Below are 18,463 nucleotides of genomic sequence, written 5' to 3' on the forward strand. Positions count from 1 at the left end.
GATCCTACTCGGCTCCTGCTGTCAGCAGCGGCAGAACTGGAGCTATTTTAATGAGCTGAGGGATTAAACCAAGGGAAACGCAAATTGTACAGTTGTGCTCTCTGTTTGTTGATGACGCATTCCATGCATCAAGGATCAAGTTCCTTAAAAGAAGTCTGTTATGCCTATCCATTCTACTCCTTTGTGTACAAAATTTTATAAAAATAAAAATAAAATAAAAATAAATAGAGGATCATTCTCAAGGGTCTTCATGTACAATTGACTCTTGCATATTGACTGCATTTCTCTGGGTATTATTATTTGTGTGGATGTTGAGGGTGACAGGAGAGGATATATTGAATATTTATATCCTTCCTAACTTGCACTAGCAAGTTTCTTCACTTAGAGTGCATTCCCCCTTTACGCAGCAGAAAACTGGTTGCAGACTCGTGTGAGCCCCTTAAGACAATAAACAATTCAACCTGGCTTGCCCACATTGAGATATGTTCTATTATTCCTGGCAAGACCCCTTTGATCCCTCCTAAAAGAATAAAGACACCACAGTCTTATGCATAAGTAACAAAAAGTAGTTTTACTCACGATCAGGCAGAGCACAGTGTGATCCCTGAAGGGGACTGCTGGTTGGTAGCCAGCAGTACAGTCCAGGTGAATCAAGAAGTTCGCAGGACGAAAAAAGACGATAGAAGAGAGGGAAGTGGCTGTGTGACATGGCCTTTTACCAGGTCTGGAAAGGTCACGCCCACTTCCTAGTCACATGCAAGGAAGGATGCTCCAGCCAGGTGTAACAGGAAGTTCAACTGACTGGACCAACATCTCCTGCATGACCACTCTAGCAAAACAGGTAATGTTGTACTTGACTGCTCCCAGTGGATTACATCCCACATAATTGTTAATATTTTGTACCCCCTTGGCTCAGCACCCTGAGTGAGGGAACTGCCTGAACTGCCCTAAATCCATTGCTGGGAAGGGGATGTCTTCACCCAATATGCATTACCTGTTTGATTTCCTGATGCCTGCACCCCTTTCCGAATTCCTATCCATGAAGCTGTCAACCCTGCATGTGCTGTCATCTGCACGTGTGCAGTGGCTGTCTCAAATGTACACACCTCAGCTTACCTGTGAAGTGAATGTGGCTTAAGTTTTCCAATTGGATGGAAGCTGGTTTGGGGGGAAATGCCTCAGACAGTGTAGATATAGATTGTGGCTAACGTTGTGCGTGCGCAGCTTCAAACACCAATTGTGGCGGTGCGTGGAAGCCAGAGTAAATGATAATATGTATACAGCCTTATACCCATACTGAGGATTAAGTGCGATTGCCCTCTGTTTTCACACTTCAGCTAACAATGACTGGAACAAGGATATGCAATAATTATATCGGAGATCCAAAAGCAGGGTATAAACGAGCTGCAGAGTGCATGATAATTTAGTAAGGTAAACTTGAGCTATTCTTTGCCTCGGTACATCCAGGGGGAAAAAATGTTTGTATGAGACTTAAAAAGCACACTCAGTTTTTTCTTTTTGGAGATTTCGCTCCCAGCTGGGATCTCCTTTCCTATACGAACATATTTCTTCTGCTTTTATCTGTTAGGAGTGCCAGATGGCAACCTGGAAATTCTGTCTCTCCCCACCCTCTTTTAAATCTGTGACTGAATTGGAATTTGTCTGCCTTTGCCTGTCCATTTTATTCTTCCCCTCCAGGGTCTTATCACCACTCTCCCCTCCACCATGTGGCATAGCTGGAGTCCTGAGAAATAAGAAATAAGACTACCCCCAGACTGGTAGCTCCCCCCGCCAAGTTGATATCTTCATATACTGTAATACAAAATGTCCAAAGCATTTTGGCGAAGAAGTCTTCCCCAAGGCCAGCTGTGCAGTACATCATAATGACTCCCCGCAATATCCACACACTAAAGGATTTTTTTTTAATGCAGGTAGATGTGTTGTTCTATTATACAGGGGTGTGTATGTCTCCCTCCTGCTCCTGCCCCCCCCCCCAGCAAGGAGCAGCAGTATCCAATTTATTAAATCCAGAAGGCAGTCACAGAATGGTAAACTGGCCACTTTCTCTGACTTCCTTTATGCTAATATGCCCACAATCCATAACAAAACTTGAAAGCCTTGTTATCACCTCCTTCACTTGCAAGAGCAAGGGGAAGTAGTCAATTACTTGGGTGTTCTGGCAGATGACATCCTTATTCCTACACTGGAAAAAGTCCTAGAGTTGCTGTCTCTTACGTTCCCTCTTCATTACATCACTGCCCAGGGACAATATTTAGAGAGCATATATAAATATATAAAAAATCATATTATGAATAAAATTTGATGGCACTTTAAACCTGGGTCCTGCTTGGTGACAAAAAGACAGCAGGGAAGTGGTGGTAGTAGTTTCTCCTTCCTTGCTTACATATTCAGTAAGTAAGGGAAAAGGTTGCCTTCTGACAACTTTGCTAATTGTATTTTCCTCTCCTGCTGTTCTCTGGTGTTCATTCTTCTTCTTTTTTTAAATAAAGAGGCAGTGTCCTTTTTTTCAAGTTCACAGGTTCAGCTCTTTGCCCTTATTATGAAAGAAACCATTAGAAGAATCATTGCCATCGATCATTTGAGTTTCCAAACCATATTTAGGCCATTTTGCAATTGACCCTGTTTTAGTAAGCAGCCTCCTCTCTTCCTCAGCTTATCTCTAGAGGAGGCAATGTTTTTATAAGCCTTATCTGCGGGCTTAAGTATATGGAATCCTTCCATTGTAGGGGAAAGCGACTGAATGACCCTTGTGGTAACTCTTATGATTTCATGGTGGTGTCTATTATTTATTTATTTCAAATAAATAAATAAATAAATAAATAAATAAATAAATACACCTTGAAGTGATTTACAAAAAGATAACGCAATGAAACTGGGGGGGGGGGGGGGGGAGATACACAACCATACAAAAGTTAAGATACCAAAACAGATTAAAATTAACTACACTTTCTAGGTAAAAAAGGCTAAATTCTATGGTTGTGTGACTCTAGCCGGTTCCTGTTCTGCAAAGAACCCATTCACAGCAGTTTCATCTCTCAAAAAGGCCTCCAGAACTGGGCTGGGGAACCTGTAGCCCTCCATAGGGTTGTTTGACTTTGTTAGTCCCAGCCATCATGGCCAATGGCAAGGCATGGTGGGAGTTGCAGTAGCAACATCTGGATGGGAACTGGTTCCCCACCCCAATCTAGAACATGGTTTGCTTGAAAGAATGTTTTCAACTAGCATTCTAGAATCAGAACCAGCTTACAATGTGTCTGTGCAGGGAGCCAAATAGATGTTTAAAGTTGGGGGGGAAATGCAAATAATGGGGGACCATGACAGAAGCATATAAAATTATTCGCGGTGTGGAGAAAAGTGGATAGGAAGAAGTCTCTCTCTTAATACTAGACTCTTGGGCTTTCCAGTGGTGCTGAATGTTGGGAGATTCAGGACAGGCAAAATGGAAGTACTTCTGACAGTGTGGATGCACTATGGAATTTTCTCCCACAGCTTTGTAGTGATGGCCACCAGCTTTGGCTTTTGAAGTGGATTGGACAGTGATGGAGGATAATGTGGTCAACGGTGACTAGCCACAATGACTATGTTCTGTGACCACGGTTGGATGTAGTATGCCTCTGAATACCAGATACTGGGAACCTCAAGTGCAGAGAGTGCTATCACATTCAGCTCCTGCTGCAGGCTTCCCATAGGTATCTGGTTGGCCACTGTGAAAACAGGATATCAGACTGGATGGGCCTTTGATCCAATCCAGTAGGGTTCTTCTTATGTTCATAGATGGCAAAGCTGATGGAAAGAGGATTGGTGGTCTTGAGTGGAAAAGTCACTAATGAGAAGATTCGTTTGGTGGAAGTAATCCTTTCCTTGACAAACTTCTAGCCCATCAAAAAGCTTTGTTTGGAGAACAGAGGGCTCTGGAAGAGAGAGCTTCCCGTTGTATAGTTCAGTCTCCCACTCCAGCAGGTGGCGCTGTGGCTCCACCTGGAACAATGTACAAGCTGTCGGATGAAGGGGGAAAGAGGCAATGACACCTGTAGCACCTTAGATTTCGCATTTCTGTGAGCTTTTGTTGATGAAACCCTACTTCATTGGGCCATGAAGTGGGAAAGAATGAGGGGGAGATAAGTAAGTGCATATGGGGATAGTGATATCGGGAAAGAAAAACCAGTGATACAGGGGCACTCTATGAGTACATGTGAAAACACCACGCATTGTATTATAGGGATTCACCTAGATGTACGACTCAAGGTGTGATGTGTGCGTGTCACACATGGGTTTGCAAACATGGGTAAGAACGTAAGAAGCATTGCTGGAGGAGGATGCCAGTGGCTCATCTAGTCCAGCATCCTGCTCTCACAGTGGCTAGTCACATGCCTGTGGGAAACCAGCAAGCAGGATTTGAGCACAAGGACACTCTCCCCTCCTGTGGTTTCCAGCAACTGGCATTTGGAAGCATTGTTGCTTCCAACTGTGGAGGCAGACCATAGCCATTGTGGCCCTCTCCTCCATGAATTTGTCTGTCAGGAGTGCATGCAGGAGCCAGGCCCTGGGCTCCACAGGACTGGGGCCTTCCTAAGTTTGTTCTGAAGAGGTAAGGTGCGGCCGCACAGGTGAGGCCGACTGGTAACTCACTGCACCTGGTGGCAAGAGCCGGGAAGGGATATAAGGTCAGCATTTCCCTTTGGCTCTTTGCCACAGCAACACGTTTCCTGCCTTGCTGTGTTTGGCTTCTTGCTTCCTGATCCTCAGACATTGGCTTCTTGGCTCCTTGCTTCTCGACCCTCGGACCCTTGACTTTGTGACTCCCTGCTTCCTGATCCTCAGACCCCTGGCTTCTGGATTCTCGTTCCTGCTCCCACCCTGCCCTATTGCCCCTGGTCCTGACGTCCACAGCCAGGACTTCGATTGCCCATAGACCGGACCGTGACATTGTCTAATCCTCTTTCAAAGGCACCCAAGTTGTTGGCTATCACTGCCTACTGTGGGAGGGAGTTCCATAGTTTTATTATGCATTGTGTAAAGAAGTAATTTTTTTAACTGTCCCGAACCTTCCAACTTTCTGTTTCATTGGGGGGTTCTAGTATTATGAGAAAGGGAGAAAAACTTTTCTCTGTTCACTTTCTCTGTACCAGGCATAAACTTCACGCACTTCTTGCCACTTCTTACTCACCTTTACTCAAAGTATTATATGGGTATGCTCACCAAGAAGTTGTGATGGGCTGAAACTCCCTCTTGAGTGCGCACTTGGCAAACCCAGATTTGCTTTTTCATCATGTGTGAAACAGCACATAATGTGCAGGTTGGGTGTATGCTGCACCAGCTTTCTGTGGCTTCTACAAATGTTTTGTAGAGACTCACAGTCTCTACAAGTACATGTGAAGAAACGGCCCTAAAAGACATTGAAAGGCATCCTGGTAGATAAGTTAAAAATAGAAGAGGGAATCAAGGCTGAGACGCTCTATAGGTCCACCTTTTTATCCTGGCCTTTGGTGTGTTTTTTTTATAATTAATTTTTATTCAATTTCCAATATGCATTCCATCCATGTTTAACATCCACTTCTAACATATACATCTTTTAGACTTCCCTCAGCCTGTCTGACAATTTTCCATATTATCACAATTACTCACATTTCTTAAATTTATATTGCGCTTTAACAATCTTAATCTTATCATATCTTTTAAGCAACATTTCTATCAATCGTTTTCACAGAGCTTCTTGAAAGCCAACAAGCGTTAATTGCTCCTCACATACATTTTTGATATACTCTGTAAATTTATTCCAGTCCTCGGTGAATCTCTGATCGCGTTGGTTCCGAATTTCCCCCATTAATTTGTCCATTTCTGCATATTCCATCAGTTTCATTCTCCATTCTTCCCTCGTCAGCATTTCTTCCTGTTTCCATTTCTGGGCCATCAAAATTCTAGCTGCTGTCACTGCATACCTAAATAACTTCACATCCTTCTTTTTAATTTCATTCCCTAATATTCCTAATAAAAATGCTTCTGGTTTCTTAACAAAAGTATATTTCAACATTTTCTTCATCTCATTATAAATCATTTCCCAGAAACCTTTCACTTTCTTACACTCCCACCACATGTGATAAAATGTTCCTTCTTTTTCCTGACATTTCCAACATTTATTACTGACTTTATACATCTTACCAAGTTTCACTGGTGTTACATACCATCTATACATCATTTTCATAACATTTTCTTTTATTGTAGTGCATGCAGTGAATTTCATTCCTTCTTTCCACAATTTTATCCACTCATCAAATTGTATATTATAACCAAAATCTTTGACCCACTGAATCATAACTGATTTTACTTCTTCGTCCTTTGTATGCCACTCAAGTAATAATTTATACATTTTTGATAAAATTTTAACATCACTATTCAAGATTTCTTGATGAAACCTAGATTTCTTTTCCTGAAAACCTCTTTCTGACATCTCTTTTTTAAACATTGCATTTAACTGAAAATAGTGCAACCAATCACCCACATTTTCTTTAACTTCTTCATATGGTTTCAATTTCCATTTATTACCTTCTTTGATTATCAAATTCTCATATGTAATCCATCTCCCTGTCATATTGATCTTTTTCACACTCATTATCTCTAAAGGTGATAGCCAATATGGAGTTTTAAACTCTAATGAATTTTTATATCTATTCCAGACTTCAATCAACGATCCTCTAAAGATGTGGTTTTCAAAACCTTTATGCACTCTATTCTTTTCACACCATAAATACGCGTGCCAACCGAATCTATTATCATAACCTTCTAAATCCAACAATTCTGTGTTTTCTAACTTTATCCATTCTTTCACCCAGCAAAGACACGAAGCTTCATAATATAACTTTATCCTGGCCTTTGACCCCTGAAATGTATATATATTTAGGACCCACCCTGTTCTTGTGACTGTAATTTACTTTAAGCAGCCCTGGAATATTATGGTGAAGGGTGGGCAAGAAATCAAATGAACACTGCTGCTGCTGCTGCTGCTAATACAGGAAGAAGAAATAAGTGAGATGAGTTCTTCCCTTTGTGGCCCATTCATTCCAGGTCTATTAATGGGTCAAGGACTGCATGCAACATCTCCTCCTTATTTAGATCTGAAGGAAGATTCCAGCAGCCCACAAACATCATCACTTCAACTCAGTGGGAAGGCCACCCTGTTAGGTTTGTCAGTAATTTATGATCAGAATAATCAGGATGTTATAAATACTAGATGAAGGGTTCTTATAAATATTTGAAGCAGGAATAAAGCTATATCAAGTGTGAAACAATTATGCTACCCACCCCCTACCCCATCCCTACTCTCACTCCTGCATGTGCCTTCACTTGCTTTTATTCTGTAGAGCTGTCTTTTGAAAATTGCATCAGAGTGATTGCTCAAAACGCATCGCAGCAAAACTGAGGGCCAGCGTGCTTTTGTACTTAGAATGTGTACTTGGGCATGGGAAACCCAGGTCCAAATGCCTTCTGAGCTGTAAAGCCCAGCTGTAAAGTTTTGGGCTTCCAGCTTCATCTCTTTCAAAAGAGCAAGGATGAGGGAGAAAATTATTTTGGTCAACATTTTAATACGAAACCCCCTAATCTGCACTTTCTGAAACAACACACGAAATGAAACACAATTAGAAGACTGTTAAACTTTCACAATATTGCAAACTGATGCAGAAATGTGGAAATATGAATTTAAGACTGGAAAAATAAGAGAAATTGGAACTGACAGACTCATTCATCCCTGCACAAGAGTAGGAGAGAAGAAACGCCATGGTGCATGTGTAGCCGCAGAACCAGACTCCTTCATCTGCCTCAGCTGCAACAAAACATGTCTCTCCCGTATTGCTCTCTACAGCCACAGCAGGTGCCTCCCAACAATTTGACTTCACCCACAAAGCCACACTCCTTCAAAAGCTCCTGAGACAGAAGGATGCCAACGCAAAAGTACTGTGAGGCTAAAATGCTCCTCCACAAAGGATGAGCTACAAGGCAAGTAAACCGAGAGGGGGCAGTCCTTAGCAGAGGAGAGGGAAGGGGAGGAAGCCCAACCGTGACCTCTTTCTCCTTTATTGTGCATCACTAATAGCTCTACACCACAGCAAAATGAAAGGGTAGATGTGGGGAACAACAGTACCATTAAGCGGAATAGTTTCAAAAACTTATTCTGCATGATTTGAGATTTCATCCCACTAAGTGAAGAAACTAGTGAAGCACCCTTATTCTGTTATTTTCTCATCAGCTTGATCTGTTTTCATTGTGGTGGTAATACTCTTTGAGAACCTTTGAAGCTATGAAGGAATATTTTTATCCATTTTGGCAACAGACCTTCAATACATGGTTGGCTACTGAGATCCAGCAGCTATATGGACTCTACCTCTCCAGTGAATGGGTAGCCACGGGGTCAATGGTCTGTACCAATAAACCAATCCAAGAGCTCATCCACACTTTTGTTTGCCCCGCCGCCTCTGCCTAGGAAAACCCGCAGTTTAGCACTGAATCAGAACTAATGGCAATAGGGTTTTCTATGGACTGCTATTCATTCCGATTTAGCGCCAAAGAGTAGATTTTCCAGGGGAAAGACCACTCGGACCTGTGCGACAAGCGAAAGTGTGGCTGAGCCCCAAAGTGAATGAAAGGCTTTACCTGTTACAGGATGAAATGACAAATACTAATCATTTCATTAGGATGAGAGATTCTACAGCCAAGAGAACAAATTGGACACTTGGCAGATGACAGCTCTTTGCTGAAGTGTTGAGCTCTCGTGAATTCAAAAGGAATTCATTGTAATAAAGATCTGATTATGGTCTCAGGAGGGTGTGTGTGTGTACGCTCTGGTCTCACGTGGCTTTCATCACCTCTTTATCATCAGTCCAGGGCCATTCCAACTGAAAGGTAAGGCTGAATCTGCAGTTCTGGTACCAATATCTACACCACATCCTGCCAATCTAATCAAGTCCCCCTTATGAAATATACCACAGAGCTTCTTCAATGCATTCTATCTACTTCCCTTGATGTAACAATGGAGCTACCCTGAATATAACCAACACTGTCCTTATTGTATTTAGCTGCATATTTTTATATGCTACATTGAAATGTTTTTTTCCCCTGGTGGAAAGGCAAATGATAAACCATGTTAAAAATAGTAATAGTTATCAATGCACATATTTGTGGTCAAACTATTCATGTAACATGAATGGGGTGGCTAGCAACAAGGGATGTTTTAAACATTTAATTCTGGGTACAATTTTCACTGGGAGGTCTACTCTGCCCCCACCCCACCTTCCTGATGAAAACTGCTCCTCTCTTGTTGATGCAGTTAGGCCTAGCAGGGGTTTGGGGGGAGCTCCCATTGCTTCCAGTCCAGAGTTTTGCCAAATCTGTTCTTTCAAAATGAAACACACATTCATCGCCTTTGCCTGCATACTTGTGACACAGACGGGCCTCAGGGTGCGTGCGCTGAGAAAATAAGATTTATGATGTCTCACACCAAGTTGTGTCTTGTTCTAGGGTGTCGTTTCGAGAAGGAGAATCTTAGGTTAGAATCCAGCTGGATCCCAAGGCTATACAGTGCTAAGCTGGGGTCACAGAAGCTACTGTGTGAAACAGTTTCACACATTTTCTGTCAGCAAACGGGAATGAAGGACAGAGTGGGGAAACCAAGCGAATGATTTGATTAGGTGTGATATAAAGTGTATGGCCCGAGATGCTATTACATTGGGTTTATTGCACTTGTTGGCACGGCAGGGAAGGCAATGAGCAGGAGGAAGTTCACAGAGGTGCTGAACTGACGAGGAGTCTATTAACACGGAAGGATTGATAAGTCACACTGGGGAGCTCATCACTCTAATGGTGCCAAGAGAAAGGTGACGGCAGTCCCATTTGGGATTAAGACTCTGCCCCATTTAGAATGTCTCCTGGCTCCTTTTGCTCTTTGTCCCCCTCCCCTCAACAATTATGATGAAAATATTGATGGGATAATCTTCCTAAATTCGCTGAGCAGATTTTCTCTCTCTCAGAAGACTGTGGTGAATGAAGTAGGCCTATGGGGAGAAGAAGTCAATGAAGTGTCTGGGAGAAACCACATTTTATTTATTTATTAAATGCATTTCTATCCAGCCCTTCATTTTAAAAAAGCATTTGTACAATAAAAGCATCAAAACAATTAAAATATAACAACAAGATAAAATAAGGGCTCCTCCAGGTGACCTTTACATTGAGCAGTCATTCGTAATTCCTTGCACAAAACCCATGTAGAGGTTAGGCTATGTCCAGTCCTTACTGAGCATGCATTCTGATGGCACAGCCATGGGCATCCACCCTGAATTCATCTAGATTTGGTTGTGTAATGGTTATATGCATTCCTGTTAATCGTTTGTTCTACCCACACTTTTTTCATAGCATTTTCCTGCCACTTTCCTAACAGCAAAAAGTCCAGTTTCAAAAAAAGAGAGAGAGAAAAGTGTTTTTGTTGTGCCAAGGCAACAGATTACCTTAATCCATTTTAGTTTTGCACACCTAAATGGCCAGCATGTGCTTGAGTCTCTCCTACAAAATACTCATAGTCTGGAGGTGACCTAAGACTGCAGATTTAAACATGAGCTCACAGAACTCCTATAAAACTCATCACCAGCAAATGTCCAGAAGAGCATTTTATTTTACAGCTCTCTGAAGAGGTGGCAGCATCCAACCCATTTCTCTCTGCCTCGAAACTAGGTGCCTAGCAGCAAAAAGACACATGGGTGAATGGTTATGTTAGGGAGGAACGCATTTCATTCACCAACTCAAGAGGAGAAGATTGTGGCCAATTTGTTGGTCTGGGGAAAGGGCTGGGCTGTGTCAGAGTGAATACCTATTAGGACAACTGAGATCTTCCTGGCATGGCGCTATAAGGGATAATCACTGCACCTTATTGATTTCAACACCATCATTTCAGCTTCATTCATCCTCCATCTCTTGCACATTCCCCTGTCTGTAGGCAAGAACATCCTAGCTACCAGGATTGTAGTGAGGGATGTCCTCTGATGGCAGCTGGATTTTAACAAGCACATTGACCTGGCCCAGGGTGACAGCCTCTAGGCAGAAGATTATCTTCAGTCAATTTGGCTCCACACAATCCAATTTCTATTGCAGCTACAAGCTCCCTGACCCCTTGATCTTCACTGTGGAGTCTATTTAATGAGGAAGCCCATGAGACTGTCTGAAACAACCTTGCCCCCAAATATTTGTTCAGTAAACCCAATCTCTCACATCCTTGCTCTTGTTTATCCAGCATCCTATTTTCAGAGGTGTCTTCCTGTGCAGTACTTACATTCAGGAGTTCTACGGGAAGACAAGTCTCACCACTTCTGGTATGGTCCAGGTCCTGGGGGACAAAACAAAACAAAACCCCTCAGAAGATTATCCAGAAGAGGGACTTCCTGTGAGGCAAGATGGCGATCGCCATGGCTGCACAGAGCTCCTGAGGACCACCAGCACCAACAGCGCTGCCTGGCTGGTCCCCATGCCGCCAACATCGCCTCCCCCCCCCGGAGGGGGGGACCAGGGGTGCCCAACTCAACAACCAGGGAGGGCACCAGGAAACCAGGAAAACCAAAGGAGCTGGGAAATATAATTAGTCCTAATGACAAACCTCCCAGTTGAGAGTTCAGTTGGCTGGTGTATGTGACTCCTGAGAACTTCCAACCTAACTTTCATTATTTTAATACCTTTTTGTTTATGGTTTCGCAGACGAGTTTGGAAAAGCTAGAGAAATAGAAAGAAGGAGGTGAGTGAGAAAAAGCTCATTATTTGTCAAAATGTAAGATATTTTTTGACACCTGAAGACAGTTTTACAAATGAGAATATTTTGATACAAATACAACAGTAACGAATCATATGAATCTTCGGATGCAAATTGCCAGCAGCTTCTAGTGTTGCCACCTGGCAAGTCATGTTGTTTGCCTTCCATGTTTTTTATTTTTAAAAGACAAATCTACCTCAGTATGTGTAAGTTAATAATTTTTAATTAGCATATATATTAATGAATTAATAACTGAATTACCATTTTAAGCCTGCCTGAACAAAGCTGCTGCATGTGTCACAATTCAACAAGTAAATGCTATCTTTACTTTTTACAAGACGATTTGTTTAACTGTTATAGCAGGAAAATCCAGTCTGCCTTAAAGCAGCTTGGATTGTTTAAACTAAAAGGCTAAAACTAGCCTAACTAAGGTTCCCTTTTAAGTTGCAAAGGGATGGCACTCTGCTGAACTCACAAACGTGAGGAAGGAAGGATAACATCTAACAACTATATCCTCTCCTAGCATCTATTCACATCCCAACATAGATAAGGCAGTTTGGAGAGCTTAACTGCATTGAACCATGGTGGGGCTTGAGGGCTCAGCTCTGAGAAGAGGTTAGCTGTCATTTTCTTCAAGGAGCAGAGATTTCTTTGTGACCTGTAGGGAATCTACATACGGCCATTCACAGTGCTGTTGTTTTCTCTCTTTCCCAGATACTCTCAGGCCCTCAGGAAGCCAGTTGTTCTTTCTCCAGCTGCCCTGCTCTCACCCCCAAGCTCCCCCCTCCAAATGTGAGTCTAAGGGCACTAGTGGGCAGCTGCCACCAACTGACCTGCCCTCCGCAGCGCTGCCAATTGGGACACCAAAGGGAATCTCAGGGCTTCCCTCCGGACAGCTCACAGAGCTTCTCTTGTTCCCGAGTCCTGTTGCGCCCCACAGTGAGATTGGAAGAGACGTGAGGCTCTGCCTCAGCACACAACCCGACAGGCTGCACTTCTTCCACCAAGCAGGGCTGTCATCTCTTGTGTGCCTGGGAGACAAGCTGCCTCAAAAATAAACTGGAGCAGCTAACATACCCAGAGCTTGTTACAAACGTGTTAAAATCTAATGGCGAGCACGTGCTTCATGCTCCCATGAGCTGAGCGTGTCAGGAAGCGAGAGACAGAGAAGAGAGGCAGACGGAGGCAGCAGGGAGACAGGAAGGATCACCTTTTAAGAGTTCAAATTCAGCATCTGAGAGAGAAAGAGCAGAAACCCCTCAGAGAGGCTGACTCTGTGAGGCTAAAATGCGTAAGATGGAACCTGGTGGACCAGCCAAGGCAATAACCTTAGCTGTTCATACCCAACACCTGCCTCTTAGTGTGGGCTCCATCTTAAAGGAGTGCGCTCCATTGCTAAAGGAAAGAAACACATGGATGGGCCTCTACTGGCTGTTAGGTAGAAGTAGCCAGAGGCGTGTGTGTGTGAGGGATGTTCTCTGATGGCAGCTGCATTTCAACAAGCACATTCTGCTCAGGCACTGACAGAGACATTGCCACCCTCAAAGCTGACGCTCAGGCCTGCTTAAATCAGGAGCCAAGGTTTCTGTGATCCAAATTTGCTTCCATTCCATACCTTCTGCGGTGATCACCTTTACCATGCACACACCGATGTGCCGCCCCCCTTGCAATAAACTGAGTAACATGAACAAATCAGGACAAATGCTCAATAAACAGGTTGTCTGGAAGAGCTCACAAAGTCATAAAGTCAGAGCTGTTCTGTTTGTTAAACTTTTCTCTCTCTCCAAAAGGCCAGTCTCTGGGATTCCATTTGTGACCCATCTCATGGATGGGCCGGCTGGAATGAGTAATGCCCAGGCCTCATTAGTGATCGCACTGCCTCCATTGCCATTTGGCCATTATACTGCCCATTAGTGTCTGGGTAGACCAAGGGATGACATCTGCTATGTCGCTCTTTTACCCACCTGCTGATATGAGCAATCTCACCCGTTTCGGTAGCAGTGCCTGCCAGGAGAAGACCACGCAATGCGGCACTGACAGATGTTTTGGCTCCAACACTTGTGGCTGATGGCTTTTTAAAGATTCCATTTGGAATCAGGAAACTGTCGTAGCTTTCCAGAGAGGCATATTCAACTGAAAGTCTCCCTCTGTTTCTTGCACACGTACCTATCTGAAAAGAAGAAATCATACTTCCCCCCACCCCCACCCTGCCAACCCTGAGGCAAAATGCTGCAATATTAATTTTCTGAAGTTCTCAATAAGCTATTGAAGATTAATTTTGGGGAAAGCCAGAGGATGTGATGGATTGGAGCCTAAGCCTGCTTAAATATGCAATATTAAAAATTGATTGTTATCTCTTCTAGTCATCCACTCAGCCCCCGTGACAGGGGCGACAGTAAGGCCTACGGAGAAGCTAGGAATATGCTCATTAAGTCCTACAGCCAGATGAACAGGGATTCTTAATAACTTATGTTTGTGTTATTGTGTGTTTTAAATCGGCATTATGAGTTTCTGTTTTGTAGATACAGATGAGCTCTGTTGCACAGACTTAGAGCCAAAATAACATTCTGGCAATGAATAATCATGCGCATTTATGCATGGGTCTGGAACACATTCACTCCTCTCATTGCCCTATAGCAGGGACAGCCAATGTAGTGTCCTTTAGATGTTGGACTACAACTCCCATCAGCCCTAACCAGCATAACCAATGGTCTAGGATGATAGGCACTGCAGAGCATCAGCATCTGGAGAGAGCCACATTGGCTACTCCTGCCATATAGACTTCTCCAATATGGGTGGAAGTGGACCTTAAACTGGCACAACTTGGGTGACCTCAACATTGGCACTTCCTGGCTTTGGTGCATTCCAGCTGAACAGTGATTGAGCCTTAGCACTGACAACATCAATTTGTTCTTCTCTTTCTTTCTTTCGGCGGCCATCAAAGGAACTAATTGAGGCCGGTGAACATGGCCAGATTGGTACGTCAAGTGTATGGTTCAGTGAGCCTGTGTAATGTTTGTGGAATTCAGCATGACGTAAAGTCTTTGTTTGATGGCAGCTTGTAACTCAATCCATGTTTTCAAACTACCTGCCAATCCACTCTGTAAAACAGCCCATATTATCCTATTATACAGTCATTGTGGGTTGTGTTGAGAGCTCAGAGTGACTCAGTTGCACAATCATTTCACCACAAGCAGAGCCTTTTGAATATTTTCAGTCAACTCAACCCACATTCTCAATATGCAAATTGGATTGTCTGAACTGGCCCCAGGGACAACGAGGTTGACCAGCTATTGGTATAGGGAGTTCTCACACACTTCTCAACAAGCCCTGCGGCTGCTGAGCAACTTGCATTCATCTTAGCGGGAAAAGGGGAAAAGTTGCTATAACTGGAAATGGCTCTGGATTGTTGTGAACTTGGACTGAGGAACACCAATGAGTTGTCATGATAGCCTCAGTCAGGAGCTATGGCCCAGACTAGAGCTGCTAATAAAAGTGTCAGTATCCAATATTCGGTTAGGAGAACATTGGCTGGTTGGTTGGCACCAACCTGTCTCAGGAGACAATGGAGGAGTGCTCCTTTGGAGGTGAAGTCAAATTGTTGGAAGGTTACAGCTCCTGCTGTGGCTGTAGAGACCAATACCAGCATGTCCTTGGGAATTCTGTCATCTTCCATTCTGTGGTCATGACCAAGCCAGCAGAGACATCGCTAAGACAATATTGAGAACATACTGGGAATGTGGGTTTGGGAGAGCACTTCTTTGATTGAAATTCTGTCCTGCCATGTGATGGCCAAAATCTTCCTGACGCAGCACATGTGGAAGGCACTGAGGTTCACTCCTGGCAGATGCAAGTTGTCCACAACTCACTTCCATAAACCAGCAATCCTGTTAGACCTACATCTTGGTATTGGAAGTTATCATCACATTCTCTCATACCCTTTCAGAGAGGTGGGCCATTGCTGTAGCTGCCAATATGCTTGTCTAACTCAGCGTTGATGGAGAGGTTGCTGATTATGGTGGAACCCAGGTAGACAAAACCATCCACCACATCAAGCGTGTGGTCACCTCAATGCTGAGGTGTGGAGTGCTGGTGATGTCCTGACTGTGGGTGTTGTTCTTTGTCAGGATGATGGTAAGGCCAAACTCTGTTCAGGCTCGGGCAAAATGGTTGATGAGTCTCTGCAGAGTTTCCTCAGAGTGCACTCTCAAGGCTGCGTCATTTGCAAACAACATCTCTTGAATAAGGACCCGCCACATTTTTGTCTTGGTGCGGAGAAGTGCCAGGTTGAACAGACCAGTACCTGAAAAATCACATCCCACTTATCTGCTGTTGTGCTCTGTCTTTGTCATTGCTGTTTTCATCTGCCAGATGGTGCCAGCCAAAAAGTATCCCTCCCTCCCATGCTGAGTCTGACAGTTTCCACCAACCCTGGGATATTACTAGCTGGTATTGATGCTTTTTTGTTTTTAAAAAACTCAAACTGCTTGAAGTCATGTAACTTTATACATCTCCATAAAGAAAGCACTTACAGTGATACATTCATCTTCTCCAACGTCTCTGATTCAAGTGCCTGAAGGAACGTTATTAGCTTTAATGAATCAAGCCTTGTAACTCTATTTGGAGCTGGGTCAGGGTCATTATTCCCACGTTAGAGGGGAAAGAAAGAGAGAGGGAGAAGGAAATGACACATCTAAATTGAGTCAGCAGGAGTTGGGAAGAGGAACCCATTTGTCCCATTCTAGGGCTATGAGCCCTGGTGGCAGCAATGAGTGAGCTACTTACCATGTGACTTAGCCCATGCTCATCAGGTCAGCACCAGCCACCAACCTAAATGTGTTGTGCTGACCTGGACACCCTCCACCAGGTGTGGGTGATGTGGTGACTGGTAATTAATGGTCTTCACCTGTATGGCCTCTGTGTGGAGACATGGCCACGTAGACACACTTCATTAGGCCTTTCATTGGATGGTAATGAGAGATCTAGGCCGGAGATGGCCAGGCAGCCTGTTTTATTTGTGATCGGATTCCATTTCATCTTGGCTCGGAGAGGCTGAAAGGAATACACACTCCGCCTCTGTCCCCAACTTCCTTCACTGAGCCCTGGGGGAAAGAAGATTGAAAGGCACCTGGCATTTCTCCCTGGCTCCTATCAGACACAAAATCATTTCCTATTATAGTGAGCAGACTCTGCTTTCACACAAACCAGCGACTCTGAGCTTGACCTAGTCCTGGGGTTTATCTCTCTCAACATGAGATAAGGCATAGGTTATTACACTGGGAATATTGTATTCCTGCTGGGTTACTATGTTTCCCTCAACAACTAATACCTTCCCTTTATCTGTCTTCTTTTAGTGTATAAATTTAGCTGAGGAACAAAGAGTTGTGTACGAGGTGAGACCAATAAGAGCGCTTTGAAATGTGGATCAGAGTGGGGCCTGCAGGACAGCAAATGGCGAACCTTTCCAAAATATACATCTGGACCATCTGGGCGTACAAAGGCCAACAGACAGCAGAAGCAGCAATTGGAAGGCTATTCAGATCAACACTCTGAAACAAGAAATGGTTGAAAAACTGGAATTACGTATCATTTTCTAGGCAACAGAGCAAGGCTCAATATAGAGATGCTGTGAAGTTCTGCAGGGCTTGTTTTGGAATCAAAACATTGTCTTACTTACAGAGCAGGATGCTTCAGAAATCCAGGCTGTTTACCCAAAGCTTTTGTGACCGCCTGTCTTTTTGTCCGGCTTGCCCCTGCCCCCCTCATGGGAATAACCTACAATAAATCATCTACCTTGGACAGCAGTGAGGGTTAAGATACCTCATAGAGGATTCATGGGTTACTGAGGAGGGAAAAGGGTGGGGTTTGGGTTGAAATTTGGCCTGTGTGTGCAACAAAATAAGGGAGAACAGTCCCGAGAGGTTAGAACAAACTGCACCACATCAAACAGCAGGTATGATGTTACATTTAGGAACACTTCTCTAGCTAAAAACACATTTGGAAACTTAGCCCTACAGTAAGTATGCTGGAGTAGAACCTCTCTTCCTCATGGGCTAGGGTTTGTTTTTTAAACATAAGTCAGGGAAGTTTCCATAGGTTGTTGTTGTTGTTGTTTAGTCATTTAGTCGTGTCCGACTCTTCATGACCCCATGGACCAGAGCATGCCAGGCACTCCTGTCTTCCACTGCTTCCCGCAGTTTGGTCAAACTCATGCTGGTAGCTTCGAGAACACTGTCCAACCATCTCGTCCTCTGCCGTCCCCTTCTCCTTGTGTTTCCATAGGTAGGAACATTCAAAAGTGTTATTCCACTCACCTACAGTCTTCAATAGTCCACTGTCTCACCTCAGGATTCTGCCACTCTGTTCTACAATTACTCAGGCTGCTGGAATTCAGAGTTTGTGACTTATGACCCCTCTTGAATGTCCCAAGTTTTTAGTGGCGCTGGCTTATTCCAGATCTGCCTCTTTCAGGCACATGGCCAGTGTTCCTCTGTCCCTTAATTGTCTCTTTGCATTGCATTTTACACAAAAGTCCTGTTGACATCCTGGCAGCATGGTAACCCCTGCCAAGAGACAGCCAAGAGAAGGAGACACACACTCCTCCTCCTGCACATTTTTTCTTCCTGATCCATCATCATTAGCAAAGATAAGTGGCAGAGC

The 18,463-nt window shown here is 43.8% G+C and overlaps 1 long non-coding RNA gene across 1 annotated transcript; it reads right to left on the reverse strand.

The window, feature by feature from the left end:
• Positions 1-7,452: 7,452 nt before the first annotated feature.
• On the reverse strand, positions 7,453-11,864 carry LOC308471839. Its single transcript, XR_013983169.1, has 3 exons — positions 11,654-11,864; positions 11,333-11,386; positions 7,453-10,064 (listed from the first exon to the last, which is right to left on the reverse strand). It is a non-coding gene; the product is annotated as an uncharacterized lncRNA (long non-coding RNA).
• Positions 11,865-18,463: the final 6,599 nt, after the last annotated feature.

This window comes from Podarcis pityusensis (genome assembly GCF_964106645.2).
Source record: "Podarcis pityusensis genome assembly, chromosome: 1".
Taxonomy (NCBI): domain Eukaryota; kingdom Metazoa; phylum Chordata; class Lepidosauria; order Squamata; family Lacertidae; genus Podarcis; species Podarcis pityusensis.